The sequence below is a fragment of the Podarcis pityusensis genome, assembly GCF_964106645.2.
Source record: "Podarcis pityusensis genome assembly, chromosome: 16".
In the NCBI taxonomy this organism is placed as follows: Eukaryota; Metazoa; Chordata; class Lepidosauria; order Squamata; family Lacertidae; genus Podarcis; species Podarcis pityusensis.
This window is the reverse complement of record NC_138041.1, coordinates 3,510,758-3,519,425: the sequence shown is the minus strand read 5'-3', so window position 1 is coordinate 3,519,425 and position 8,668 is coordinate 3,510,758.

The window sequence follows — 8,668 nt, the reverse complement described above, 5'->3', positions numbered from 1 at the left end:
ATTTTTAAATGGTTTGGTTAATCCTAATATAGCTCTACCAAAAACAAGCAGCACAGTCAAAATGTACCCAAATTGACCCGGAAAGCCCCGTGGGTCAGGTTTCGTCAGATTTTGAATAATTCCAGCGTAGTCTCCGAAGGAGAAAACTCAGAAGCTATTACCATAGGTGAGGTGAAACGATAATAGAGGCAGAACATGGCCAGTCAGATGGAGTATTATTATTATTATTATTATTATTATTATTATTATTATTAGCTCCTAGCCTTTGATAGCCACCTCCTCCTCCATGATTTTGTCTAATCTGCTCCATGCTGAGAATCATGAGGCCCAGATTATTTTTAAGGGACAGCACTCTCCACACAGAAGCTTCCACCTTCAATATCTGGCCTCTCCTCTTCACTGCAATGTGAAACCTTGGCAAGATGCTGCCAGCCAGTGTACACAGCACTGAGTCAATTGCACCAAGGGTCTGGCTCACTATAAGGCAGCTTCCTGAGTTCCTCTTGGAACCAGCCCTTTATATCAGAGCCATGGGGATGTGGTCATTTGCTTTTGTTTTATTGGAAGGGCCCTAACTTGGGGCAAAGCATTGGCTTTGCCTGCAGAAAGTCCCCGTTTCAGTCCCCACTGGCATTTCCTGGTAGGGCTGGGAGAGGCTCCCAGCTTGAAACCCCCAGAGAGCTGCTGCCAGCCAGTGCAGACAGTACTAAGCTAGATGGAGCAATGGTAAAAACCAGCTTCCTCTGCTCTGTGAATCGCGCCGTCTGTTTCTACCACAAGATCAGGTCTCGGGAGTCTTCGAATTCTGCAAGATTCTGCTTTTGGCATTGGGAGGCAGCCAGGGGACAGGAAAGGCACTGGTTGCAAGCTCCCTCTTTATTGTCCCAGGAAAAGGAAACTGATTTCTCTGATCTGCTGACTCCTAATCCCAAAATAACTTGATTGCGATGCATTGTCCAAAGTCAGGCGCTTTTGGCTCCAGGCTCTTGTCCGTAAATCACAGCGCAAAAAGCAACACTGAGTCAACTCTCAGATTAAGCAGAAAAATAACTTAATATTATTATTATTAAGGTTCTTATTAGATAAAACTTTCATAACTTTCTATAGTCATCCTTTTTATATTCTTCATAAAAGTAAAGGCAAAGGGACCCCTGACCGTTAGGTCCAGTCATGACCGACTCTGGGGTTGCGGCGCTCATCTTGCTTTATTGGCCGAGGGAGCCAGCGTACAGCTTCCGGGTCATGTGGCCAGCAGGACTAAGCCGCTTCTGGCAAACCAGAGTAGTGCACGGAAACGCCGCTTACCTTCCCGCCGGAGTGGTACCTATTTATCTACTTGCACTTTGAATTGCTTTTGAGCTGCTAGGTTGGCAGGAGCAGGGACCGAGCAACAGGAGCTCACTCCGTCATGGGGATTCGAACCACCGACCTTCTGATCGGCAAGCCCAAGAGGCTCTGTGGTTTAACCCACAGCACCACCCACGTCACCACCCCACTTATCACTGAATGCATATTCCTCGATTACATCACGCATTTCATCTAACCTATATTCCTCTATTTCATATATATTATTTCTTCAGCAGAAAAATAACTTGACGCCCCTGAAAAGCCTCAAGCCCACCTTTGTAGAATAATACTGCGTATAAAAAGCAAAAACAAACCAATCGGGTTCAAAAATCCTATTGGGTTAATTTTTAATAGATGCAAGAAAAAAAGAAATTGCAAGTAAATATCTCAAAAAGGCAAACGGAGGCAAATACCTGAAGCCCTCCTGAAGCAAATACATGAAGCAATTTACGCAAATGTTGCTGTCTGTCTAAAAAAGCGGGGGAGAGGCGCATTTGGAATACTGTGGATGGTTCTGGGCACCTCGCCTCAAAAAGGATATGGAAAAGGTTCAGAAAAGAGCGGCCAAAACGATCAAGGGGATGGAACGACTCCTCTACAAAGGAAGGTTGCAGTGTTCGGGACTTGTCAGTTTGGAGAAAAGGCAAGTAAGAAGAGCATGATGGTAGTTTATAAAATAATGCAGGGGGTGAAGAACGTGGACGTCCCTCTCTCGTGGCCGTGCAATGAAGCCAAATGGTGGAAGATTCGAGACAGAGAGATCCTAACCTGTGAGGTAGGTCAGGCTGCATGGTGGTGACTGGCCCAAGGTCACCCAGAGATCTACATGACCAGTAGGAATTTGAACCCTGGTCTCCCAGGTACAGTCATACCTCGGGTTACAGCCACGTCAGGTTGCGGTTTTTCGGGTTACGCACCTGCTGAACCCGGAAGTACCGGAATGGGTTCCTTCCGGGTTTCGGCGGTCGCGCATGCGCAGAAGCGCTAAATCACACTTTGCGCAGGCGCAGAAGCGCCGAATCGCAACCCGCACATGCGCAAAAGCACCACTGCGGGTTGCGAACACTGTAGGTTGCGAACTTGCATCCCACACGGATCATGTTCGCAACCCGAGCGTCCACTGCACTAACCACTATGCCACACTGTCATGGTTGGGAAACTTTAGGTTCTTCGAAGGCCAGATATGTCGCGTGTGTTTCTTTTTCACTTCCTTGTTTTCCTTTCTATTTCCCATACACACACACACACACACACACACACACACAGTACTTTCCCATCTATAAGACGCCCCCATGTATAAGACCCCCCCCCAAAAAAAATTGGGAACTCGGTTTTAAGAAAATGAGGGGAGATGGCCCAAAGTTTTTGAGCTTTCCCCCTGCTCCAGCTGCGGGCAGAAAACACTCCCTAGATTATTTCCTGCACACAACGGCATTGGGGGAAGTTGCACTCCTGCCAACCGGCTGGCTGGTGGGGGTGCCGCTTCTCCCCCCCCCCCATGCCACTATCTGTGTATTGGACGACCCCAGTTTTTCGACACTATTTTTGAGTCAAAAAACCTCTAATACACGGAAAAATATGGTACATTACAGAACTGGGTAATTCCATGAAAACGTCAGCCTACAGATTCATTTTTCATTTCAGAGTTAACATGCTCTGTTATCATTTTAAAGATGATTTCCCAGAGTTTCATTACCAGGTAGCAGGTTCTTTTTCTTCTTCCCAAAACGGCATGTTATGTCAGTATGGAATTACCCAAATTTTGGATGAAAATGTTTTTTTAAAAAAACTTAACTTAAAACGTGTCCTTGACCTGTGATTGTGCCTCTTGCTTGTCCTTACAAAGGTAAGACTCACCTGCTTGGCCCCGCCTACTTTTGCCTCTGGCCCCGCCTATACCATAGGAGGTTACCCAGGGAGGGAATTTGACCCTGAGGCGAAGGAAGGGGGCATGTCAAGGACTGCGTCAAATGAGCCTGGCCCAAAGCACCAGGTCAGTGTTTTCTGCAGTCAGGTGTTGCTCTGCATTCAAGGTTAAACTGACCCTTCAAGGTAGCAAAGTGCAGCCACTCCTGTTTCTGCCCACTCAGCCTGAGTCAGGAGAGTCTTGGGCTGTGCTCTGGATATGATGATGACCATGATTACATTTATTACCACCCTTCACCCAAAGATCACAAGTAAAAAATGTTAGAGTCGCAGGAATAGGGAGGGTTCTGGAACACCACAGCTCAGGTGTCAAAGGTGTGTGCCTTCAGCATGTGTCTTTTTTTTTATTTAAATGATATTTATTAAAGTTTCAAAAAATACAAAATACAGAAAAAAGAGTAAAGTTTTTAAAATATAACAAAAAAGTAAAGAATAAAAAGGAAACATACAAAATAAAACAGTTAAAAAGACATTAATTTTCCAAACCTATCTTCCCTACACTTATTTCCCCGGACCTCCTCATACCTCCCTTTTTTGTATTCCAGTTCAGTTTGTTAGTTCAGCAAATCCTTACCATTAAACTTTTACCCAATTGTAAACCTTTTTTCATATCTCTTAAAGCATTACAGCTAAAAACCTCTTAATTTCTATCCAACATCCTTCTAAGATTCCTTAATTTTACAATATTTCTGTAAATAGTCTTTAAATTTCTTCCAGTCTTCTTTCACCGACTCTTCTCCCTGGTCTCGGCAGCATGTGTCTTCAGCATGGGTAGGCAAACTAAGGCCCGGGGGCCGGATCCGGCCCAATCGCCTTCTAAATCCGGCCTGCAGACGGTCCAGGAATCAGCGTGTTTTTACACGAGCAGAATGCATCCTTTTATTTAAAATGCATCTCTGGGTTATTTGTGGGGCCTGCCTGGTGTTTTTACATGAGAAAAATGTGTGCTTTTATTGAAAATGCATCTCTGGGTTATTTGTGGGGCATAGGAATTTGTTCATTTCCCCCCCCCCCAATATAGTCCGGCCCCCCACAAGGTCTGAGGGACAGTGGACCGGCCCTCTGCTGAAAAAGTTTGCTGACCCCTGGTCTTCAGCATTCGCCCAAAGCCATATAGTGAAGACTCCAGGTTCATGCCAGAGAGCAAGAATTTAAAGATTTTAAAAGTCACAGCCGTTCCCCGGAGAGATTTGCAGCGGTGCACCCCAAGTTCCACTGTTCTTGCGATTCCCCCCAAAATATTTGAATCACTCCGTTGTTTTCAAGTTAAGGGATAGGGAAAATTAGCTCAGTCTTCACCCAATCTTCAGGCAGTTCTGAGTCCTCTCCCTACTTTCAGTTTTACATTGTAAGCCCCACAGGACAAGAAGGGAAAATACCATGTGCAACAGGGAAAGTGGGCATGCCAGATGCCACAACTGGCAGGGAGTTTCTTAAAACTGGGCCCACAAAACAGACGACTTTCGGGATAGCTCAGTCGGTAGAGCATGAGACTTTTAGCTGGGCAAAAGATTCCTGCATTGCAAGGGGTTGGGCTATAGCTGTCAACTTTCAGATTGGAAAATAAGGGATCAGCAGCCTCGAAAATAAGGGATCAGCAGCCTCACCTGTCCCGGGGACAGTCTATGGGATATCTAACAATCCGAGATAGCAGCGGGAAGCAGCAGGAAATAGTGCTGGAATAAGGGAATTTCCTGCAAAAAAAGGGAAGGTTGACAGCTATGGGTTGGGCTGGTTTACCCTTGCTGTCCCTTCCAATTCTACAATCTATGGGTGATCAGAACCGTGCGCCTGAGTAATAACATTAACTCCCCAAAACCCTCAGGCAGTCCTTGGGGTATCCTGGACTCAGGCTGTTAAGGGCCTTGTAAATTACAACAAGGACTTGAACCCGGCTCAGTTACGTAGGGGCAACCAGTGGGGGCTTCTGAACGCGGGAGTTATGTGCTGGAGATACTCCAGTCTAGCCACAGAGCTTTGTACCAGCTGGAGACTTTGGCCCAGGGTCTAGGGTAGCCCCACATATGAGTCGTGGTGCAAAATGTCTTGTGGGCACCAAGTTGGGGAAGGTTGAGCTAGGTTTATCCTGACTTCCTGCATATTTCAATCTGCTCCATTGCAGTGTGGTTTCTGTGTGGAGTTTGGGTCCCTCCCCACCCAAGGCCGGGTGCAGATTCCCCCAGGATATCTCCGCGGTCGAAGGTCTACTCTTATCTCCTAGAAACGTTATTGCTAGAGACTTTGCCCTCTTTTTTATGTGTAGGACTTTGAGGCTGGTCTGATGATTAAGTTTATGGGGAGTCAAACATGAGAATTCTGTTATTTCAGGGCCAAAGTCTCAGGCGGACGTCATTCGTCCAGCAAGATCCGGGATGTCCCAGGGGCCTCTTCAGTGCATGACTCAGCCAGGCTGTCAAGAAAAGAGCAGGGAGACTTTTGCAGGCTGAGGGCCGCATTCTTTTCTGAGCAACCTCCCAGGGGCCAGAGGCAAAAGTTTGTGGAACGACACACTTTGTGAATTTTGTAAATGTTGCCCTTGTACCATAGCTGTCAAGCGTCCCTTATTTGGCGGGACAGTCCCTTATCCCAGCGCCATGTCCCCCCGCTGTCCCTTATTGATGATGTCCCTTAAATAAACTCCTGAAAGTAATGGGGCCCTTTCTATGTCCAGCAATCCTTTGTCAACAACAAATTGTTGCTGTTTTTTTGTGTTGAAGTTTTGCTATATGGTAATTTATTGACCTAATAGGTATCTAAAGCCATTTGCACGCAACAAAATATCTGTTTTATCAAAGTAATTGTTGATCCCTTATTTTGGCTGCTGATCCCTTATTTTCGAGGCTGCTGGTCCCTTATTTTCAAATCTGTAAGTTGACAGCTATGCCTTGTACAGAAGACTACTTTCTACAGATTCTCGTCCACGTCCCTCACTATATTCCACCCTTTGGCCATGCTTGCTGAGGCTTTTGGGAGTTGTACCTGCCCTTCATTGGCGTCAAGCATTTTCCTGCCACAATGAGGGCTAGAAACTTGCTCCCCACCCTGTATTGATGAAGCTCAGATCCATGAGCAATTGTTGCTGTTTAATAGAGAGGTGAGTTTTTCTGGTTTTCCCAGGAGGTGGAGGAGGACTCTGTGTTTTGCTAATCTAGTTGCACCTTTCTCAAAATAGGGGGGGGGGGGAATGATGATTGGCAGTCCCTAAGCGCAACTCAGGACAGGTTTGGGCTTGTCATACGTCATTTTTGTGACATCTGAATACGGCATGTACTTTTTAAAAATAGCTGTGTGCTGGTGTTTATTTTATTTCCCCAGGTATGTTCCCACAAAAGGGTTGCAGTGATGCAATCTCCAGCGACCTGTTAAATCTGCTTACATAAGAGCGGGCATGTCTTTCAAAGACAATCCTCGGAGCCTGCAGAGCGAATGGTTTCGTCTCTGTGTCACCTCTGCCGGTTTCAGTCGCAACTGAAATTCAGGGTGGGCTGCCCAGGGCTGGCACTGCCGTGGGGCAGAGTGAGATAGATGCTGGTTCTCACCTTTGCTGAGGTTTTGTTCCAATTGGCAACAAATGTTGTCTCTTTGAGAGATGGGAAGCTGAGTGCCAGCCCTAGGTTCCAGAAAAGTCCCAGGGTCATAATATTCACACATTTCCCCCTGGCCTTTGGTCTGACAACTGCCTGATCCCTTGTATCCCTACCTAATCACTGAGATCTTGGGACGAGTCTCTGCTGATGGTCACCCATGACTGAGATGTAACTACTAGAAGATCTGCAGTTGGTCTCATTGGCCCAAGCCTGTGGAACTCCCTCTCACATGACAGCTCCACTCCATGCTGAACTTCAGCTGCATAACAAATACTTCCTTATTCTTGCAGGTGTCTATTGGGCTTTTATGATTATTTTTTTACTTTATTCTCTGCATGGCTCATTTTTAGGCACAGCGCTTAGAAATACCAGACGACCGAGTGGTATATAAATGCCTTAAAATAAATACTAAATGTATTTTTGTTTCTAATGGCTCATCTAGTTCAGTATTGTTGATGCTTACTGGTAGTGGCTCTCCATGGTTTCAGTCTTTCTCTTAAAAATATTATACTCCTCGTGATTCTGAATAAAGAGCTGGTTTAAATATGAACATAGGAAACTTGTACCAAGTTAGGCCATGGTTTTGGGCACCGGATGGCAGGACAGAGTCTCAAACAAAGATGTGCTCTCCCAAGCCTACATTCTGAGCATGATCACGCTTCTGTCTCGGCGACGTCAACGCTGGGTTGGCCATGTGCACAGATTGGAAGATGGCAGGATCCCCAAGGACGTTGAGAGACCAGCTCTGTGTCACAAAGATGTCTGCAAATGTGACACAAAGGCTGGCAGTATCGACACCGCCATGTGGGAATCCCTTGCAGATGACCACAGTGCCTGGAGACAGACAGGTCGGACATTCATAGCAGTGACCAGAGGATGAATGACCGCTGGGAGCAGTGCAGAGAGAAGAAACGCCATGGGGCATCTGCAGCAGCAGAACCGGACGCCTTCATCTGCCCCAGCTGCAACAAAACATGTCTCTCCTGTATCGGTCTTTACAGCCACAGCAGGCGCTGTAACTCTCCAACAGTGTGACTTCACCTCCAAAGGCGCACTCCTCCGTTTTCTCCCGAGACAGATAGGTGCCAACCATCTAGCTCAATATTGTCAACAGTAACTAGCAGCTGCTCTCCTGGGGCCTTCTGCATGAAGAGCAGCCGCTCTGCCCTTTTGCAAGCCCTGACAATCAGCTGAACGGCGACAACCTTGCTGGTTCCAATGACCACTTTGGAAAACCCTGTGCCCTCCACGAGACACAGACGTCATCTGGGACAAACAGGCTTGTCTGGGGTGCCTCTACCTCCTGACCTATATTTCTGCAAAATCAGCTGGTGGTTTTTTTTGCAGAAGTCGGCAGTGGGGGAATGCACATCCGGTGGAAAAAAAAGCATCACTTTCCAGTGCAGACGTGACATCCTGTTATGCTCGGTGCAGAATCAGGAAAGAGGGCAGAGTGAGCTGGACTTTGGGTGGGTGGGTGGGAATGGACTTATGCTAAAATCTGGTGGGTGGGTTTCGTCAAACCCTTTTCACTGAAGCCAGCTCACCTCCACCTCAGTCATAAATGAAACATTGACAAATCCCCAGAAAACTCTTTGCACCTCTGTTGTTTATGGGGACGAGGTGCCCATGGTAATGAGCAGTGGGCAAGCTCCCTTTTGATCTGCTGCTTCTTTATTCCAAGGCAGACTGTTAATAAATAAATAAATAAATAAATAAATAATAATAATAATAATTTATTATTTATACCCCGCCCATCTGGCTGGGTTTCCCCAGCCACTCTGGCTGGCTTCCAACAAAATATTAAA